Raw genomic sequence first — 22,543 nt, 5'->3', positions numbered from 1 at the left:
CACTAGCTCTCATCTCAGCTAGCATGCTGAAAATAGTAGTGTAGGCACAGTAACACAGCAGTGGTGGCATGGGCTAGTCGCCCCGAGTACAAACCCTCCTGTCTGTATGTACTTGGCATGCCTAGCCTGTGCTGCTGCTGCCTCTGCCCATAATACTGAGGCTACACTATTATTTTTAGCACGCTAGCTCAGATGACAGCTAGCTTACATGTATCTATTCGAGCTGAGAATCACACCCCCAATTCGAGCTGAGAATCACAACCCAAGACTGGCTGCAGATACAGACCAGTGCATTTCAAAACCAAAATACTTCATTTTAAAACTAGTGGTTGTGTTACAATGTAATGAAATATGCCTTTCTTTAGACATGAGAATAATGTGTTGACTCAGACACCATAGGTGACTAGGAGTCACACACAAGAATATGATTAAAGCTGGAGGCTGCATCTTTATTAATGTAATTAAAATAAATGGGGAGATGCAAAATAGCCACTTCACCCAAAACCACTACTCAGCAGATGACAGTCCAGTGTGGTTTTTACCAAGATTATGTAAATCAAACCAATAATGAAAGAGAGGGCTTCCTCTAGCTTCCTCACCCCTCTCTAGATTCATAGATTCAAAGGTCAGAAGGGACCACTGTGATGATCTAATCTGATCTCCTGTATAGCACAGGCCATAGAATGTCCCCAAAATGATTCCTAGAGCTACCAAAGCCAGCATCCACTGCCCTTTGCTCATGAGTATGTTAAGGGTCCAGTGCAGTCCAAGAAACCTATCGTAACTTGAAACCCAACAGACAAGACAAAGATGGCTATCATCCAAGAATAGAGAAGGGATTGGAGACAAATGTCTGCATGTCTGGGAAAAGACCTTAAGATATTCAAGCCAAGGGTTGCCCTACCAGTGAGCTCCCACAGTGAGATCTGAATGACTCACTCAGGCCTTGGGATATATAGAGACTATGGCCTGGACTGATTCCATGCCTTAGCCATGAGGGCCACATGGGGGCTGAAAGGAGCAAGGTCCCCCACGCTAACTATGGGCCTTATCCTTGTTAAGAGCTTCACATAAAGAACTGTACCCAAGAAGCCATTTGCAATGTACAAGAACATTTCATTGTTCCTAAAACACCCAGGAATTATGTTACATATTCTTGAGTGCTATCTACTGGCACCTTATCTATTAGCTAGTAATTGACAAATATTCAGCCAACTCTCATAACAATTTTAAGCCCCTGAAGTCAGATGGAATCTTCCCTTGAGTTGAGTCCCAGCATCCCAGGGGTATCTATCACCTGCTGAACAGATCCACAATTTCCCCAGACAAGTGGGGGAAGGAGAAATAGTGGAAATACATTTATATGTGGGCTGAATAAGACTTCAGATGACCTTAACTATTAATTTCCTCACTGTGAATTGCTTGGGTTGTAACAGGGATGTACTAGGTAATTACACTGTTGCCCTTTACTACCATTAACTGGTTTTGGAATTTCACAAGATTTGCTAAATACACTTAAGATCCAGTCTGCCTTCTGAAGTCATGCTTATTCATTTTTCTTTCTCGCCCCAGAAAACAAAGCTACGTTTTTATAGGATTTAAGTACCTGTATATGTACAATGTATGTGAGGCAGGTAAAATGCAGTTGTTAAAAGGAGCCCTGTTAAAGAACATTCCTGTTTAAACTACTGGGCATGGTGTGAATGCTATGTTTCAATTCAGATGTGTTTCAATGTAGTAGCATTATACAGCAATTTCTCCAGTCATAACTTAATGTAAATGTAACGTTATCTTCCAAAACATCAGATGTCCAATGATTATATCAATTACAGCTTCAGAGGAAGCTAAATATACTTTGTGGGGCATTTTTGCATTTAACCAAGAAAAAGATATCTTAGAGGAGACAACATATGATTTTAGGCACTTTGGTGCTTTTAAAACCAGTTTTCCCTTAGGGTTGTTTGCAGAACAAGAAATGCCTGACTTGTCCAAGGTCACATCAGTGACTCATTCAGGATTGTGATTCTGGATTCTCCTGATTTACAATCCTTTAGAATACTAGTGAAATAAACTCAAATAATGTAATAAAGCCCTGAGCATACAAATAATTATACTTTTGTGTCAGTTTAGGCATGTGAGTAGTCCCAGTGGAGAGGCTCACCCCCTTACACACCCAGCTTCCTAGGGGTCAATTTGAGAGTCACAGATAATTTCAGCTCTGGTAGGAAAAGGCATAAATGGAAATATGGTCTCTACAGCTCCAATCCTGTAAAGCAAAGACACAGGATGGGCCTCTTTGCCTGCAAAGAGCCCACAAGACTCTGTCTGAAAGCTGGAGTCTGTTCATGGTGTTCTCTTTACAGGAATGGTGTCTAAAATGCAAGAACCCAAGCTTTAAAAAAATCTTAAGATATTGTTCACTATTAAAAGGATCTAATGCTTCAGCAAAATGCAAATTTATATTTGCTTCATTTTTAAAAACAATACCCTAAGAGGCAGATTTCAGAAACATCTACATGATTTGGGAGTACAAGTTCCATTATCATTAAATTAATTTATTCTCCTAAATTCTTTTAGGTGCTTTTGAAATTAACCTCCTATGTGACTGGGAGAAAAGCAATCTAACCTTACCCACCCGCATACATGGAATGTATATTATTAGGATTTTATTTGTTCATACTGTAATTTTTACAGGAAAAAAATATTGCAAAAAACCTCTGAGAGAAAAAAACAGTTTTTTGGGGGAAATTATTCTTTTTTCCCAGTGAATTTCTTCCTAGTCTGCTATGATGTTATTCAGTGTTAGAGACAAAAATACAGGTGAAAACAAGATATTTTGAGCATAAATGTGTAAGACATGCCTATGAATAAAAGAAAAGTACATAATTTGTCGCAGCTCCAGGGTAGCTAGAAGTTATATTCAAACAAAACACTATTTGTTCTGATATTCGTCAATTCATAGATTCCAAGGCCAGAAGAGACCATTATGATCATTTATCCTGACCTCCTGTATGACACAGGCCACAGAACTTCCCCCTCAAAATTCCTAGAGCATATCTTTTTGAAAAACATCCACACTTGATTAAAAATTATCAGTGATGGAGGATTCACCATGAACCTTAATAAATTTTCCAATGGTTAATTACTCTCACTGTCAAAAATGGACATCTTATTTCCAGTCTGATTTTTGTCTAGCTTCAATTTCCAGATATTAGATCATGTTATACCTTTTTCTGCTAGACTGAAGAGCCAGTTATCAAATATTTGTTCCCCAGGTAGGTACTTATAGACTATAATCAAGCAACCCCTTAACCTTCTCTTTGTTAAGCAAAATACACTGAGCTCCTTGTGTCTATTATTATGAGGCCTGGTCTACACTGAGGGTGGGGGGTGGGGATCGATCTATGGTACGCAACTTCAGCTACGAGAATAGCGTAGCTGAAGCCGACGTATCTTAGATTGACTTACCTCCCATCCTTACGGCGCGGGATCGATGGCCACAGCTACCCCGTCGACTCCACTTCCACCTCTCGCCCTGGTGGAGTTCCAGGGTCGACGGCAGAGCATTCGGGGATCAATTTATCGTGTCTAGATGAAACACGGTATAGCAATCCCCGATAGATCAAGCGCTACCTACGGATCTGGCAGGTAGTGTGGACATACCCTAAGGGATGTTTTCTAACTCTTTAATAATTTTTGTGGCTCTTCTCTGGACTCTCTCCAATTTATCAACATTCTTGAACTGTGACCAGAAATGGACACAGTATCCCAGAAGTGCCAAATGCAGAGGAAAAATAACGTTTCTACTCCTACTTGAGATTCTTCTGTTTATGCATCCAAGGGTCATATTAGCCATTCTAGCCACAGCATTGCACTGGGCTGATTATCCACCACCATCAATTTTTTTTCCGGAAGACCCAGGATAGAGTCCCCCATCCTGTAAGTATGGCCCACGTTATTTGTTCCTAGATGTAAACATTTAGCTGTATTAAAAATATATATTGTTTGCTTATGTCCATCTTACCAAGCAATCCAGATCATTCTATATCAGTGACCTGTCCTGTTCACTATTTGCCACTCCCAAATTTTTGGGTCATCTACATACTTTATCAGTTATAATATTTTGTTTTCTTCCAGGTCATTAATAAAAATATTAAATAGCATATATCCTAGAACAAGTCTCTCCAGGACTCCTGTGGAAACACATCTGCTTCATGATGATTCTCCATTCACAATTACAGTTTGAGATCTATCAGTTAGCTAACTTTTAATCCATTTAATGTGTGCCATGTTAATTTCATATTATTCTAGTTTTTTAATTAAAATGTCATGTGCCTTACAGAAGTCTATGTATATTACATCAACACTATTATCTTTATCAACCAAATTTGTAATCTAATAAAAAAAATCAAGTTAGTTTTACAAGATATATTTTCTATAAACTCATTTTGATTGGCATTACTTATATTGCCCTCCTTTAATTCTTAGTTAATTGAGTCTGGTATCAACTGCTTCATTATCTTGTCCAGGATCAATGTCAGATTGACAGGGCTATAATTACCCAAGTCATCCCACACCATTTAAATACTGGCACCAAATTAGATTTCTTCCAGCATTCTGGAACTTCCTTAGTGTTCCAAGACTTATTGAAAATAAACATTAATTGTTCAACAAGTTCCTGAGTCAACTCTTTCAAAATTCTTGGATACAAGTTAACCAGACCTGCTGATTTAACTATGTTTAATTTTAGTAGCTGCTGTTTAACATCCTCCTGAGTTCTTAAACAATTCCCATTCACCATTCACATGGTTTTGATTAAATTCTTCCTCTTAGCTGATTTGACTAATAATTTTTCTCATCTTTGTGAAATTGTCCCTTTTAAACCACTAAGAATATATATTACTGGTCAGGACTTTATTCTGTTTGCCACATTATAAATTTGATCAAGTCGTGATCACTTGTACTTAAGCTACCATTAATTTAATTGAAAAAAGTTTATCTAATGGAACATTCTGTAAAATCCTAGACCATTTTGAGAAAGATCCATAGTAAGATATAAGAGAGTGTATATCCGTTAAACGAAGAAAGACAGCAATAATGAAGGGAAAATATGAAATAATGTAAAACTAGTAAAACCAAATGGAAAAAGTAATGTAAAATGTCAAAAAGGAAACAAATTTAAAAAAATATTTTAAAAAATAAAGGCTGAAAGAGATAATCTGAGCCATGAAAATGAAGAATCATAAAAATAATAATGGTAGGAAATACTTTGGATAAATAAATGGAAACAAAGAAGAAAATATAGTGTGCATATGCTGTAGGTCAAAAGGACTGGAATAGATTGAAGCAGAAGATTCCTATCCCAATTCTCGAAGTGTTAAAAACTGAAGTACACCTCTACCCTGATATAACGCTACCCGATATAACATGAATTTGGATATAACGCGGTAAAGCAGCGCTCTGGGTGGGGATGGGGAGCTGCACACTCCAGCGGATCAAAGCAAGTTCGATATAATGTGGTTTCACCTATAACACAGTAAGATTTTTTGGCTCCCGAGGCCTGCGTTATATCGGGGTAGAGGTGTATACTGTATTCATGAGGAATTTATCAATAACCACTTTGAAATCCATTAGATAATGAAGATAGTAAAACACACATCATCCAAATGTTTTTTAGAATGAGAAGACAGCTTTATGATCCAAAAAGTAGAAAATCTGACCAGAGGGAAAAACATCCTGGTTCTTCTTCTTCAACAGGCCCCAGAGTTAGAAACAGTGACTAGACTCTGGCTTGGACACACACAGGCCCAGTGACTGGGGCTACTCACAGCAGCTTGGTGACCATTCAGAGGGGTACTGGGACAATCATAACTGTATTAATATTTATTCTAACTCAAGAATTAAACCATTAAATAGAGTGTGTAATTCAGCAATATTTGCTTCTTGTGAATTGAAGTAGGTGATTAAAAAAATCCATGTTAAGGTTAATGCTGGTCTAAATAATACAGTGCAGAGTAATTAAGATCCAATTATTCAAGGAGGACTTTAATAGATAGCACTCAACCTCTCAGGCCTGTGCTTGGAATCTCAAAAGGACATGATACTGCTGGCACTTCCTACTCCAGAGGCATTTTGAGAAGATCCCTGGAGGCTTTGTCTCACTGGGAGTACAAGAGCCTTAACATTCAGTGAGGATGATGTGGGATGGTGGAAGGGTCTAGGAAGGTGGAAGATGTCTTCTCTTTGGAGAAATCAGATGATAGTAACAGGATCAGAGATGGAAGTGTTGAATGAGCTGCAGATACACCTCATGTCCTATGGCTCCAGAGGAGGTGAGGACCATCTAAATGGAGGGCCTGTGCCCTCACACCAGCTCTGTAATCCTAGCATCACTTCCAATGATCCTTTAAAAGACGTTCTATCTACCTACTTATATGGCAATCACTGGGAGTCTGGTGGGACAGGACAATGTGCATCCCATCCCTGTCTTCATCTCTGCCTTCTTCCCACCTCTTGTATGACCATTTCCCACCCATTCCTGATCTTGGGCAGAGAGTCCCATAATGGTGTGGGGGGGGGGAGGGGAGACAGAAAATGTGGTCTAGTGGGTAAGGCCCTGGATTGGGAGTCAGGAGATGGATTCACTTCTTAACTTTGTGATTGACTGGCTGTGTGATCTTGGCCAAATCACTTCACATGTCTGTGCCTCTGTTTCCCTTCTCACCCATTGTCTCTCTTGTCTACTTAGGCCTGGTCTACACTGGGGGGGGGTCGATCTAAGGTATGCAACTTCAGCTACACGAATAACGTAGCTGAAGTCGAAGTACCTTAGTTCGAATTACTTACCCGTCCTCACGGCGCGGGATCGACGTCCGCGGCTCCCCCGTCGACTCCGCCACCGCCGTTTGCGGTGGTGGAGTTCCGGAGTCGAGGGGAGCGCGTTCGGAGTTCGATATATCGCGTCTAGATGAGACGCGATATATCGAACTCCGAGAAATCGATTGCTACCCGCCTATATGGCAGATAGTGAAGATGTACCCTTAGAGTAAGCTATTCAGGACAGGGACTATCCCTGTTGTGTCTTTGCACAGTGCCTACTGCAATAGAGCAATCTTGCCTCTAGACACTTGTATACTATAAAAAATGTTGATACTTCGGCAGCAACCATCATCCCCCTGATATAGATGGGCTAGACTCAGGCATGGAATGTCAGTGGACAGATCAAGGGACATGGGAGTTGTTCTGGGCCTCAGGGCTTGGGCAAAATTCTCATTGACTTTGAACTCTGTGGCATTTAGACTGCAGGATTTGGCCCAACGGTAATAATCTGAGGACACACCTAGAGTGCAATATTAACAGGAGGTATTATTTGCTGCAACTTTGCTGTGGGAAAGTTTGGTAGAATTTAGAACAGTTTGATATTAAAAAAAATCCTGAACAGTTTACTTAGCATTATAAAGCCATGTTGCCTTTTTATTTAAATCATTTATTTTTTATTACCTGTAACCCACGATGCTTTAACCCTGTCACAAAATTGACCTCATTATTCAGATAGTTTGACTAGCTAATTTAGAAGACAAAATGTGTCAGAAAAAAAGTGAAAAAAAATCAGCCATTTTTCACTTTTTGCCTCAAGCATGTAACTATGAATGATTCATAGCACTTCTTGCTCTGTGACAGTTTCATTATTAAAAGTTTATTTAATTATCAATACTGTGCCCTAGTCTATTAAGAAAATCATATTTTATATTGACTATTACTTGTGAACGAAGTTATCAGTGTCATTCAATCCACTTGGAATTCTTAACATCTGTTCCATTAAGATGATGGAGTTTGTTATCGACATGTTTAATGCAATATATTTTCCAAGGACATATTGGCAGCTGCTCCATGTGTTAAGAGAACTCTTTGGCATAGACTAGTATATATAGAACTGTGCATCCTCTTTGCTGTTGCTACATGTTTGGGGTATTTCTTTTTAGGCTAAGGACTACTGATAAACTGAACCACAGTGCCCTCTCCACAGTACTAGATTAATTTACTTCATTGCTATTTTCATTACCAATGCATGACAAGAAACACAATGATCGCTGCATGTAAATTATATCTGGATGCACAAAGTAACAGCATTTATTATCAGCTGTTAATGTTAGTTGTTTTCAGTTTGCCTAAAGTACATTAAAAACATATTATGATATTATGCAAACACTAACATTAACATATTTTAATATGTGCTCCCATTTTTTCTTTATTCCATTTCAGATTAAAATCCATTACCAGCACCAATGTTTTATCGCGCTTGTCCTGGAAATTGAATTCTGCATTAAACTAGGTGGGAAATGTTTAAAAAGGAAAATTAGAAATATTCCAAAATGGAACAGGTTCTTTTTCTATTTAAGATTGTTGTCATGCTCAAATTATATTTTTCTGTTTATTTTTATTATTTTCAATTGTTTTATGTTGGAAAATACCCTGGCAAATAATTGTTCTTTTCTATGTAGCATACAAGAATGAAACCTTGAGATTGTCTGTCCAAGCATTACTTGCATTACTAGCATTACTGTTCAAGCATTACTTAGCTTTAGAAACTTGTGATGTGGTTTATTTGAAAGAACTTAGTGAATGGTACCACTTTAATGTAGGGTTGTCAGGTGTCCAGTTTTCGACCAGAACGCTCAGTCGAAAAGGGCTGTTAAAAGTCCGGTCAGTAGCGCAGTGGGGCTAAGGCAGGCTCCCTGCCTGCCGTGGCTTCCCGCAGCTCCCGGAAACAATAGCGTGTCCCGCCTCTGGCTCCTACACATAGCAGCTGCCAGGAGGCTTCGCGCACTGTCCCTGCCACATGCATTGGTTCCGCAGCTCCCATTGGCTGTGTTGTGGAAAAATTGATCCACACATCATGTTTTTTCAATCAGATCAGCCTGAGGCCCTTTACTGATTACAAGCGTGCAGGGGAGGACCGCTATTGCAAACGGCCTCCCTGAAGCTGGTTACAGACAGGCTTATAAAGCTTAAAACCACAAACTAGTTACACGAGGTTGCATCCATTTCCTTGTTATTTCCTTACTAAAGATATTGCAAAATCAATACCGATTGGAGCAGAATTAAGTTTTTTCCATATTAGGCCTTTCCTGTTATTGTCTGTCTGTCATTTTGCGGTTAAACAGCAACTGTAAGGGATATAGCAAAATTGTTTTTCTGCTAGGGGACTATTGGGTACTTTCCACTGCCTCCTGCGGGGATTGCACCTGAGTACGGCCAAGAGGAACGTGGAGGGAGGTGGCCAGCACTGCACAACGCACCCTGCGGCTGGTCCACCCTGGCAGCGAGGGTCCCGCAGGAACCCAGCACCGCAGGCCACAGCACCACTGCCTATGTGCAGCACTGGGCATGGGGCAGGAGGTCAAAGAATTTGTGCTCCCTCAGCTGGAGATTTACCAGCCTGAGCCTTCTTGCACTGGAGGCTGGTGCCGGACTCCCCTCAGGCCATGCACAGGGATCCCTGCTCTGACTGAGCTTCTCCTTGCACCCAGCTGGAGCACACCACAGCACTGGGGAAGTGCTCCAGGATTTGGGTCAGCAGACTGCAAGTCAGGACTCAGAGCTGGTATTAGCCCATTGGGGGCTCTAAGCAGAATATTTTTGCCCTCCCTCCCATAATACTAAAACAGGCAAATAAAAAGCAAATGGGTGTCACATGGGCCACCTAAACAGCTGATCTGGCTTATGTGTCTCACACAAGGATAGAGTTTGCAGTTGGAGACTCTGAGCAGAAAAATTGTCCCTGGCCCCTCACAGGCCTAGGAGCCTGCCTTAGCACTGCAGCACTGCCCACCGGAGCTGCCTGAGGTAAGCACCCTCTGCCCCAACCCTGAGCCCTCTCCCTCACCCAAACCCCCTCCTGAACCCCAAGCCCCTGCCCCAGCTCTGAGCCCTGTCCCACACCCTGAAACCTTCATTTCTGTCCCCATCCTGGAAACCCCACCCCTAGCCCAGAGCCAATACCCTCTCCCACACCCCAACCCCCATCTCAGCCTGGAGCCCCCTTCCGTACTCTGAACTCCTTGAATCCACCTCCCCAGGCAGAGTCCCCTCCTGCATCCCAAACCCCTCATCCCTGGCCCCACCCCACAGCCCACACACCCAGCCAGAGCTCTCACCGCTTCTCGCATCCCAACCCACTTCCTCAGCCCGGAGTCCCCTCATGCACCCTGAACTCATCATTTCTGGCCTTCAGCCAGAGCCCTCACTCCCTCCCGCACCCCAAGCCCCTGAGCCAGCCCGGTAAAAATGAATGAATGAGTGAGTGAGTGACAGAGGGAGGGAGGGGTGGAGTGAGTGCGGGCGTGGTCTGGGAGAAGGGGCAGGGCTTTAGAAGAGGGTGTTGGGTTTTGTGCGAGTAGAAAGTTGGCAACCCTACTTTGTCAGGAAAAACATAGCTGGGAAGATTTTTACTGGCACATTGGTAGAATTAGAATGGTCTGCAAAGCTCTGGCATACTTTTAAAGAATGTCAGATGACTGATGGAAACCCTAGCTTTCATTTGAAATACATCAGTAAGTCTCATAGGCTTTTCCTTGTAGAGATGGCCTTCAAAATATAAGCCAACAAGTGTGCAAACTGTGTTACAATAAAACTAGGAAAAAGCATGACTTACCTTCCTAGTTGAGTGCTTTAGCTGTGCTCAGTATTGCTTAGTCACCAACAGCCAGACATTTTAATGGTCTGTGATATACAGGTCAGACTAAATGATCTAATGGTCCTTTCTGGCCTTAAGCTCTATAAATCTATGAATCAACTGCTCCTGGAGTCTTATCTTTCCTCCCACGATGCCACATCACAGAGGGTATGCAGCTGCACAAGCTTCATTTTTCAGTCCTCTCCTCTAAGATATCTGCTTTTGGCTTCAGTGGCAGTAATGGCACCTTGCTGAATTTTCAACATCTCTCTACTAGTGCCTGAGACAGGGCAGCTTTCTTCCCACTGCTTCCTCTGGGAAAGTTAAGTCTTACTGACAGGGCAGGAAATAAAGTCTGTCCTGAAGGCATTTCTGAGTTCCTCCAGTGCCAGCAGTTGTATCTCGCAGCAGCAGCAACAAAATGGGCCTGCAGTCTCTAGCTGTAGTTGGGTGGCATTGTGGTGAAATGTGTCTGGTTGAGAACTGGGTCCCTTTTAGCAAGTCTCATCTGAATGCTGGATGTCCACTTAGTAGGTCAGTTAATGCATGTGTGGGTTTGTGTGTGTGCGCGCCTGCCTAGATGTATGTAGAAGCAGGTCTTACCTGGCTAGCTAGTGGGGAAACTATGCTCCTCTTTATCCCCAACACATAGTACCTACAGAGCTCCTTAGCGCCTCAGGTTTCCCTTGGGGGAACTGCAAGACCTCCTGGCTAATCAGCTGGCTTCCTTGCATTATCACCCACTTTCCTTCCAATCTCCTATGTTCCCCCAGATACCATATCAGCTCCCAATCTTAAATTTGTCTAACTATAGCCTTTTTAGGGTGAAATCCTGGCTCCACTGAAGTCAATGGCAAAACTCCCATTCACGTCATTGCGGCCAGGATTTCATACTTAATGTGTATGACAACTGCTCTATCCCACAGGGACCATGGGCCAGATTAAGAATTTATAAAGTTTCCCCTTATTTACATGAGAAATTATATTATCTTTGCCCATTTTCTGCTATGAGTTTCTATCTCTAGTCATGTAATCCAAGAATATTTTGACAGTGAATGCTTTCCCCCCTCCCCCCTTGTAGTACATTTTCCCTTGGGGTTTATATTGAAGTCTGATTTAACAATTTTCAGAGGAGGAAAAAGCACTCTAATTATGAACTATGCACTGAAGTAAAACATGTTCTGATCTGACATGTTTCCATGGCGGTTTTTTTGTGTGTTTATCCTGTCTGTCTAGATTTGGCACAATGGCACTCAGACACAAGATGCCAGCAAGAAGTGTTATCTGCTATTCAAGAATTCCAGTTTGCAAGGAAGTCAGTGGAGTTTTGAGCTGTTATGATAAGCACTTCTCTCACTCTTCTGGACAAAGGAGTCAGCAGAATAAAATGAATGGATTACAATTGGACTTAAACTGTGCTATTGCCTGTCTTCATCCCAAGAACAGTTTCTGTGCAAGCATGTATTCATTTACACAAAACTGCAGCCACACCCCCTTCCCCTAATTATTGCTCAAATAGCATGACCCAAATTCAAGACATTTCTGATAACAATTTAAATATGGGCATACAGGTAACATTTTTTTCCCCAAGAGAGTAAGAAAAAAGAAAATATTGCTTTGTTCCTTTTTTGTTAGCAAAAAAAAAGCCATGAGCTTTTCTCTTTCCTCTGGAAACCTAAGTTAACTATATGATTAAAACAAATAAAGTGTTGGCAATACAGGAGTTAATACTTTCAATTGTTTCAAATAGATACTTTCCACAAGAACCATCTAAAGAATAGTTCGCTTGTTCAGCAGAGCATGTAGGGTTAACAAAATGTTTTGCTTGAGTACACTTATCCTTATTAAAGCTTCACTTATTTCAGCGATCCATTTTTTGATTAATGTTGCTATTTCTGTTTGATGGCTTTGCCTCAGGGGTCTAACTTTTTTTTTATTAAACATAATGCAGCTTAAGTTTGTAAGATCGATCAATTCCCAAATCAGAGAGTCATAATAATTTACAAACAACTTTTAGTATGGACCTTTAAAAATTATATTTGATGCATTCTTTAACATAAATGTGTAATCTGTGGATTTATTCACCTGTATGGATGTGTAATCTGTTGACTTGTTCATTTGAGTGTAGGCAATAGTCATTAATAAAATTGCAAAAATACCTGTCTCCTTCACTGAACTTCTCAGATGGCCTGATTTTACAAAAACAATTTAAACTTTTATAACACTGTCATTCTGAGGTATCCAAGGCCCATTGCAGCAGCACTAAATTGGAAAGTTAAGTGATTCTTCAAAATTAATAATCTGGTCGGTACTGCCAAAAACAAATATATCCCATATTTAGCTTTAAAGGATTAGAAGGTACAAACATTCCTGATGGCAGTAAGTAATGATTTCCAGAGAGCAGTTCAAAATGCCTAAAAAGAGAGCGCACCCCAAAAAGGGATATTAAAACACTAGAAGACTTCAGTCAATTGACCACAGCTAACTCAACATAAAGTAAGAAATTGGTACATTAGAGAGATAATCAGAGCTGGGTTCTATAAATCACCATAAGCATCTTATAATTAATATGGAAACTGACTGATAAAACTGGGCAAGATAGAGGTTCCAAGAGTCCTGCACCCCCTTCAAATCCAGTGCCTTTCCTCCAACAGTGGCATGTTAACTGAATGAGTTGAAACACAGTTGGAATCATAATATTGAGGAGCATAAAGGAATGGATCAGAATTTAAGGAACCGGTCATGGAAAGAAAAGACCAAAGTCTAGAAACGTTTCTCTGGTGGAAAGCTGTCCTCACTTCTGTAATTAATCAAAAGTCCAAGAGTCTTTTGAGGCAATGGACTCTTTACACCCTCTTCTCAACCCCCACTCTGCTGCACACACAATAATGTGTCTATAACTCGATCATAATCACTCTCAACTGTTGTCTTTAATGGTCATGTGTTTGCAGCCAGTCAAACATACTTAAAGCAGGATGTCACCAGAACAATACTGACATCCAGTGGCCAGTTATACGTCTCTTAGGTGGGTATTACCTAAATGTGTTTATTGGATATCTCTCTCCAACATCTACTGTTCTTCTTCTATTTTAGGGTGGCAGGGTGGATTAATCTAAGTACCAGCTACATGCTGTGCTACTCATCTCTACTCTTCATGTGTTTTTTAAAGAAAAAAATGCACTCGGTTTATGAGACTATTAGCATACTAATGAGTATGTTTATGTTAATAACATGCATGGCCAAGGGTGGAATAATCTATTTCTTTTCCTTAGATGAATTACCCTTTTTTTCTACTTATATCTGTTTACAAAGTCTCTGTAATTCATTGTGTGGTATATTGTCATACCCTTACTCATGTTCTGTTCCACTCCAGTCAATGGGACTATTTCTGGGGTGGGGCGCTATTCAGCGGGACTCCACACTCTAGCTCCCTGTGTTCTTTCCACCAAGTATTCTATACCATTAGCTCTGCAGGACTGCATTAATTTCTCTCTTCCTTTCTTTGAAGTTGATGGCAGAGCGCACATTGACTTCAATGAGGCTAGGATTTCATCCTGAATGCGAAAGGCACTTAAATGGAGCATCAGCCAATTGTCACCACACTGGCTCACCTGAGGTCTGAAAAGCAGAAATCCTTAGAATGTAGTCAATTTATTAATTACCCTATTAAGAAATTAGAGGCATATTTCAAGAGCAGGCTGTATATGAGTGACCTATCCCTCTGGCTGGTGGATAGGGTGCTGATTGAATGGTAGCCCAATCACATCTTTACAAAATAAATTTTAGTGTATTTTATAACAATAAGTAATAATAACAATAACCTAGGTTTCAGTGTTTCCACTTGAAAATTAGACCCAAGTGCTGCGGTGACATGTGCCTGAGACTGCAAACAGCCTGAAACAATAGACCCATTGCTCTGGGGCCTGTTGCGGGAAGGAAGTCATTTGGGATGAAAGGAAGGATCATGGCAGACATTCAGGTCTGGAGTGTATGCATGGATTTGGGGGTATGATAATCCAAACATTGTAGACCCCAACTCTGAATATTTTCTGAATCTGAATATCCATCATTTCACATATTTTTACTGATAGCATGTTCCATGAGAATTTTTCTCTCTGTAAGATTATATAGTATCATTCCACAGACTCGCCTCACAAAAATGATTTAAACCCTAGTAATTAATGATTGTTTTGAAAAATCTTTGTAACCTCAGGTAAGCACCAATAAGCAAGTCCTATTATTATTTATTACTCACATCTTCTAAGATATCAGCATTGATTTTGTAAACTTATTTTCAAAGAGTGTGGTCCAAACACAGTCTCTGTTAGTGATTGAAAAGAACAGTAATGAAATCATAAAGAGCTAACCTCTTTCTAAAAAAATAACATACTGGGTAACAATGTATGGTAATGCTTGTAACTAAAATAAATTAAGCCTTGGGAAAAAAAAAACTTAATTTGCACAATTAGACAGAACAATAGAACACTGCGTAATTAGGTGCAGTACAATGCAGGAGTAACCATCCTTAATATTAGTAGTGCACAAGCCTTTCAGCCTTCATTAAAGAGTTCCTTTGGAACATGTGAATAATAGGATTAATATAGCTACAGGCACTGCTGGGTCAGCTGGCAATAGATCAATCCAAAACTCAGAGCATATTAAAAGGATTATAGATTAGCAATTAGATGGCTTTTTCATGAGCAAGGAATAGTTCCCCAAGCTTTGCCAAAGGTTAACAGAGATAGGATGTCGATTTTTCCAGTTTATAATCCAGTAAGGGCCTTAAGGTGAGGGAAGTTATGGGATTTTCAGTATGATAAGAGTGACACGAACAAAACAAAACAAGCCCTTTACTATCAGTGACTAGGTTTCACAGGTGAACTATCCTTGCAGTAGGTGAAGGACACAAATCAGATATGTTAATAATGTTGCCTTTAAGGAAGAAGATTGTAAGAATTCTCAGAGCGGTCATTGGCAGTTATTCAAACTTGTATGTGGCATTTATCTTTTGAGTGTTTGTTTCATTTCAGGGCATACATAAATGAGTTCTCTAGAATGGAGTCTGAAATCAATGATGAGCGTTACCACTATGTATTATTGGAATTTTAGTTTGACACTTGCAGTGTATCGGTAATCTATGGATGTCTAGGAATCTCTCTTTTATTGCTTCCTGATGAAATATTATAGGGTGATGTTGTTGTCTATTCAATTACATTCCTAACTAACGAAAATGTGGTATATGGAGTCAATACTATATTGACTCAAATAAGAGCTAAATGCTCAACATTTCTGAAAATCAGGTCACTTATTTGGATATACGCTGTTTTATTCCTTTGCTTAGTTTGAGCCCATTTCTCTCCAACACATAGAGACAATCACAAAGTAAAACCAATAAATGAAAAAATGAGGGATTGCATGGTCATCTGGTTTGGTCACATAAAGCAGAGTCCTGACAACAAGAGCTGAAGACTGAAGGAAAAAGACAGAGAGATAGATCGAAAAAGAAAGGGTAGGATGTCATAAAGGAAGGCATGTTAGCATGTGGTGACATAGAGGATATGGCACTGAACAGAACACTTTGGAAGGAGAGGACTGGTGAGCAGACCAGATTTGATAGGATTAATGCCAGGAAGAAGAAGATCATTTATTTAGATGCCCAGATATGGATTTGGTGATTTAAGTTTAAACATCCGTGTCTGAAATTTTTGGACTTTATGCAGAAATGAGAATATATCAGAAAAGTGGGGAACAAAGACAACATTGAGTTTCAAATAGAAAACATGTCATAATTGGCGTGGTATGAATAATAATAATGATATCTAGCTCTTATAATTCACAGTGAATAATTTACACAACAAATTTAGACATTTTTTCTGCTCACAGAATGTCATTAAGCAGACTGGAATTTCCTCAATATTATCAATAGATTTTTTTATGCAAACTTCGTGGCAGGAAGAATTGGTTGTGAATATTTCACTATGAGTTTTCTTTACTCAATATTAGAACAGGGTTCATTAGTTGCAATTAGAGCTGGGCAAACAATTTACAATAAGCAATTTATATGACTAAATTAGGTCTTTTTCTGTTCACGAATAGACTTCAGTTTTAAGGTTTTCACTATTCACAAATGTTTTGTGCAAATTTCTATGAATTGCTTGTGAAATTTATTCCTTTGAGTGACTGAAATTCATGATTAGTCGCCCAAATCATGTGGTATTTTTTTTTTTTGCTTTCTCACTGGATGAACATACCTCTTATTATGAGAAGGGCTGCAAAAAGTAGGGTGACCAGATGTCCCGATTTTATAGGGATAATCCTGATATATGGGGCTTTTTCTTATATAGGCTCCTATTACCCCCCACTCCCTGTCCCGATTTTTCACACTTGCTATCTGGTCAGCCTAGCAAAAAGCCACTAGCAGGGATGAATCTTTCAGGGAGCAGTAGCAAGTTTGCGGAATTTTAGAATATTTTAAACCTTTTCCTTCTGAGGAGGCCACCATTCTTATACACATGAGGCCACTGTAAAATCGATTGGCTGGATGAAGGGTTTAATTTTCGTTTTTCCTCATCACATTCACACAAAGTTATAGGGCTGTGTTGGGTTGTAGATGCATTAGGTGCAGTTAAATGCTTTCTGGCTCATTTAATTGCAGTTATGGCAGGGATTAGGTTTTTTAGGGAGGACACCTGTCTCCCTGCAGGGCCTGACTGAATTCTATGATGCTTGCAGTACTGTTATAGCCATGTTGGTCCCAGGATATTACAGAAACAAGATGGGTGAGGCAATATTTTTGATTGGATCAACTTCTGTTGCTGAAAGAGACAAAACTTTTGAGCTTACATAAGCTCAAAAACTTGTCTCTTTCACCAATAGAATTGATCCAATAGAAGATATTACCTCACCCATCTTGCCTCTCTGAATTCTATGATGCAGATTCAGCCCCTCGATCTATCCCTCCTCTACTTACTCTTGAAGGTCAATATTTTATGGTAAAATATGTCAAATTTACTCTGAGGCTATAAAAGGCATGAGGGTAAGGAGAGTATATTCAGTGGTGATTTGATAAAAATAAATAAATAAAATAAAATAAAATGTCCTCATATACAGTATAAGTTTCTAACATCAGAGAAATATAATAACATTTTCATCTCAACTACCTCTCTCTTTCTTAGAATCATACCTTTAAAACTCTTAAGAAAATGCAGACTTCTTTAATTTTTTTATACATTCATTTTCTAATGTGGATGTATTACTGCTGTCTATATAATTACTACTTTGACTTTAGCACAAATATATAGGAAATTCAATAAAGTACGGATTTTTTTTAGTTGAATTGTGACAGGTACTTTGATTTTGACAGACAAGGACTGAAGTGTTTACGATGCAATATGACAGCAACAGCCATGACATTAATTGCGTCTTTTGTTGGGAAATGCCATGCATTACATTTCAAATAGGATTCAAACATCAAGATGGCTATTCATTTAATTTTACTTTGCAGTAGAACTCTGGAGCATTAGCATTAATTTTGTCTTTCTAAGACTAGTAATTGACTGCACTAGCCACATACACTGAAATGGTTAACAGCCATCAGTGATTACATAGATGGTCTAATCAACTCAGTGTCTGTTATCAAACATACCATTTTATAGCCAATTCCACTTGGCAATCATGGGGGTTATACATCTAGTTCAATTTCTTTTTCTACAAAATGAAATAAATGGTAAGAAGCAAAGAAATGTGCCTGTATGACCTTTTTCTTTAAGGGCTGTTTACAACATAGAATGAGGTGGTAATAATTTGCATACATGGAGCATCTATATCTTTTTCAAAAATTTAAAGTTACAAATCACTTGAGTGCTAAGTGTGGAATTTTCAAATGCACCTAAGTGACTTAGGAACACAAGCCCCATTGATTTTCAATGGCCAGAAGATAGAAATTTCAAGTTTTTAGGGGGAAAAATCCCAAATCTGAACAAAAAAGTAAAAAATGCAATATTTTTCATTAGAAGGGATTTCCAGAAAAAATAAATTTGGAGAGAACTAGAATGGAATTTTTGGCTTGTGAGCTACTTGCTTGGTAGGTTCTTGTTAGTTTCAAGACCCTTCCAGGAAAGCTGCTGAAGGTTGGGTGCCCAGGCTCGTTCTTTACCCAGCTTCCCATCGGGAGAGCTTCAAGTCACAGTTCATCCCTAAGTCATTATAATATCACAATTCAAGAGTCAAGGACAATTTCAGGTTTGCATTTTCATTATAGATTGGCTATAGTAATCGATATATTCAATTTTGTATGTGTGTGTATAATAAAAATATATGTGCCACATACATACACTTAGATTACTCCAGCAATACAGATCCCCAGAGGTTGTCCCAGATTTATACAGACCACATGAAAATAACATAAGCACTGATAAAGAAGCAGTGAAAAGACCTGTTCTGCTTATAAGCACAAGTGATCACAAACTGCAGTTCCCTGAGTAGCACACCAAGAAACCCCATACAAGTATTATGTTTATTACATTCCTAACACATTGATAGTGCTTCCATTTCAATCTGTTTCCCTGGGGATTTTTTACTATTGAGCCTTGTACCCCAAAACACTAAGATGTGTTGAATTATGATAAAATTTCTATAGCTGTTGAAAGAATCAGCACTGTAAATTTCCAGGTCTGTAGCATCTATAGGGAAAGAACATTGCAATTCATGGCTTAATAATATGTCCCTATGAGCCTGGTCAATTCAATGTCTGTTCTCTACAAGACTAGCAGTCCCTATTTGTAATTATTTTGAATAATAAAGTTATACAACAGCTTTTCAGGGATCAGCTAATGCATCACTTCTCCAGTGATTTTCCAACCTCATTATATTTATTTATTTATTGCAATGATTTATAGGGTACTTGTTACATTGATATCCAGATGCACCTTTGCATGGTTTCAGTTGGAAGCAATTAACTGTATCCAAATAAAACATGAAAATGCATTGTGACATCAGACATACACTACCCTGGTAGAGTTCCTTCTCTGGCTGGCCACTTCCCAGTCTCTTGTTTTTGGGGCTCACCTGATTGGGCCTCATGTGCTCCCTAAGACTCTTGAGACTGAACAGAGTGCAGGCACTATCCTTACCTAGCGACCCTAAGCACACTCTCAGAGTCCAGATTCTCTGTCTTGCACCCCTGTTCAAGAGCTGAGACCCTCTAATTCAATAGCCTAGCATCTGGGACGAGTGCTGACTCCTTAGCTCCCTCATAGTTTAAACATACCATCTCAGAATTTTAGTGTGCTGGTGCTCGGGTTTAGAATGTTGTAGATCATCAGTAAACTTGGGACAATAACAGAGGGATAGTACAGGGGATAGGTTAAGGCAGGGGGATCATGGACAATCAACTGTAGTAATGGCCCACAAGAGCATCTATGCTCTGCTCTGGGGGCAGGACAGCTTTATATTTAGATTATTTTGTAATTTGATGGGGTCCATCATTTTACTAAGATTGATAATCATAGAAATAATAGAAATCTGGGCTGGAAGGGACCATGAGAGGTCATCTAGTCCATCCCTTGGGTGCAAAGGCAGAACCTATTACACTGTGACCATCCCTGAAAGGTGTTTGTCTAACCTGTTCTTAATAACCTCCTAGGCTAGGGATGCCACCACCTTTCTCACTAACCTATTCCAGTACTGAACTATCCTTACAGTTAGAACTTTTTTCCTAATATGTAACCTAAAATCTCTTTTGCTGAAGGTTAAGCCAATTACTTCTAGTCCTAACTACAGTGGACACAGAGAGCAAATTGATCACCATACTCTTTATTACAGCCCTTAACATATTTGAATTATGTTATCAGGTTCCTCCCTCAGTCTTCTTTTCTCAAGACTAAATATGCCCTTTTTTTTTAACCTTTCCTTATAGGTCATGTTTTCTAAGCCTTTTATAATTTTTGTTGCTCTCCCCTGGACTTTCTCCAATTTGTCCATATCTTTCTTAAAGTGTGGCTCCCAGAACTAGACACAGTACTCCAGCTGAGGCCTAACCACTGCCGAGTAGAGTGGGACAATTACATTCTGTATCTTACATACAACACTCCTTTAAACACACCCCAGAATGATATTAGCCTTTTTTGCAGCTGCATCACAATTTTGGCTCATATTCAATTTGTGCTCCACTATAAACCTCAGATCCTTTTCAGAAGTACTACTGCCATGCATTTGATTTTTCCTTCCTCAGTGTAGTACTTTGCATTTGTCTTCATCAAATTTAATCTTGTTGATTTCAGATCAATTCTCCAATTTATCAAGGTCCTTTTGAATTCTAATCCAGTCTTCCCTCCAGTGTGGTGTCATCCTCAGATTTTATAAGCATCTTCTGCTCTCCATTTTCCAAGTTATTAATTAAAATACTGAATAATACCAGACCCAGGAGGACCCTGAGAGATATGTCCTCCCAATCTGAGACCAAACCATTGACCACTATTCTTTAAATATGATTTTTTCAACTGGTTGTGCACCCACTTTATAGTAATTTTATTTAGACCACATTTCGCTAGTTTGCTTATTGTAGGTTCTCTGCCATATCAAGAAATGGAACAGCACTGAAACTTGTCACAAGGAGATGGTGACTGGGCTATGACCCTCCTCTCTAGACCAGATCCCGAATGAGATTGAGAATAGTTATTGTAATTCCATGGTTGATAGATCAGAGGGATAAAGTCCAGGGAGGGATAGGAGTTATTTAAGTTAAGCACCAACATGGACACAAGAACAAATGGATATAAACTGGCCATCAACAAATATAGACTTGAAATTAGGCAAAGGTTTCTAATTATCAGAGGAATGAAGTTCTAGAACAGCCTTTCATGGGGAACAGTGGGGCCAAAAAAACAAACTGGCTTCATGACTGAGCTTTATAAGTTTATGGAGGGGATGGTGTGATGGGACTGCCTGCAATAGCATGTAGCAAACCTGTGACTGCCAATAGCAAAAATCCCCAATGGACAGAGATGGGACACTAGATGAGGAAGACTCTGAGTTACTACAGAGAATTCTGTCCTAGGTATCTGCCTGGTGGGTCTCGCCCACATGCTCAGGGTCTAACTGATCATCATATTTGGGGTCAGGAAGGAATTTTCCTCCTGGTCAGACTAGCAGAAACTCTGGAGGTTTTTCACCTTCCTCTGCAGCAAGGGGCACAGGTCACTTGCAGGTTTAAACTAGAGTAAACTTCTGTAACTTGAAGTTTTTAGACCATGATTTGAAGACTTCAGTAACTCAGCCAGAGGTTAGAGGTCTATTATAGGAGTAGATGGGTGAGGTTCTGTGGACTGCAATGTGCAGGAAGTCAGACTAGATGATCTCAATGGTCCTTTCTGACCTTAAAGTCTATGAGTCTATAAGACATGATACCCATGAAGTCTCAGGCCAGTGAGACATCTCAAAGCAATTGTATTGAAATTTCACAAGACAATCCATCCAAGTGACTCCAATACAAAGCCCAAAATCTTCTCAGTAAACATGGCTAAGAAGTCCGTGGCATGCTGAATTGAGAGATGTGGGTGAGGATGTCAGTCTGTGTACCATTATCTCAGGACACATATCCTAAATGCATGCATTATCACTGGCATGGTGTGTCTCTACATGTGAGATGTAATAGAAAAAAAGGGCTGTTCTCCCTCCCCATTTATACATTAGACACCAGACAAACAATACACACTTTAAGCCCAACTTAAAATTAAGGAGTCATAATTTTCATGTATACAGTATCTGAAGTTAATGGTGTGATATAAATAATACTGGAAAATTCTCTTCCAGCATCCTTCCTGAATACACAAAAATAGCTTTATATTCTATTTATTCAATCATTCATTT

This window comes from Mauremys mutica, chromosome 2, assembly GCF_020497125.1.
Source record: "Mauremys mutica isolate MM-2020 ecotype Southern chromosome 2, ASM2049712v1, whole genome shotgun sequence".
Lineage (NCBI taxonomy): Eukaryota > Metazoa > Chordata > Testudines > Geoemydidae > Mauremys > Mauremys mutica.
This window is presented reverse-complemented; position numbering follows the sequence as displayed.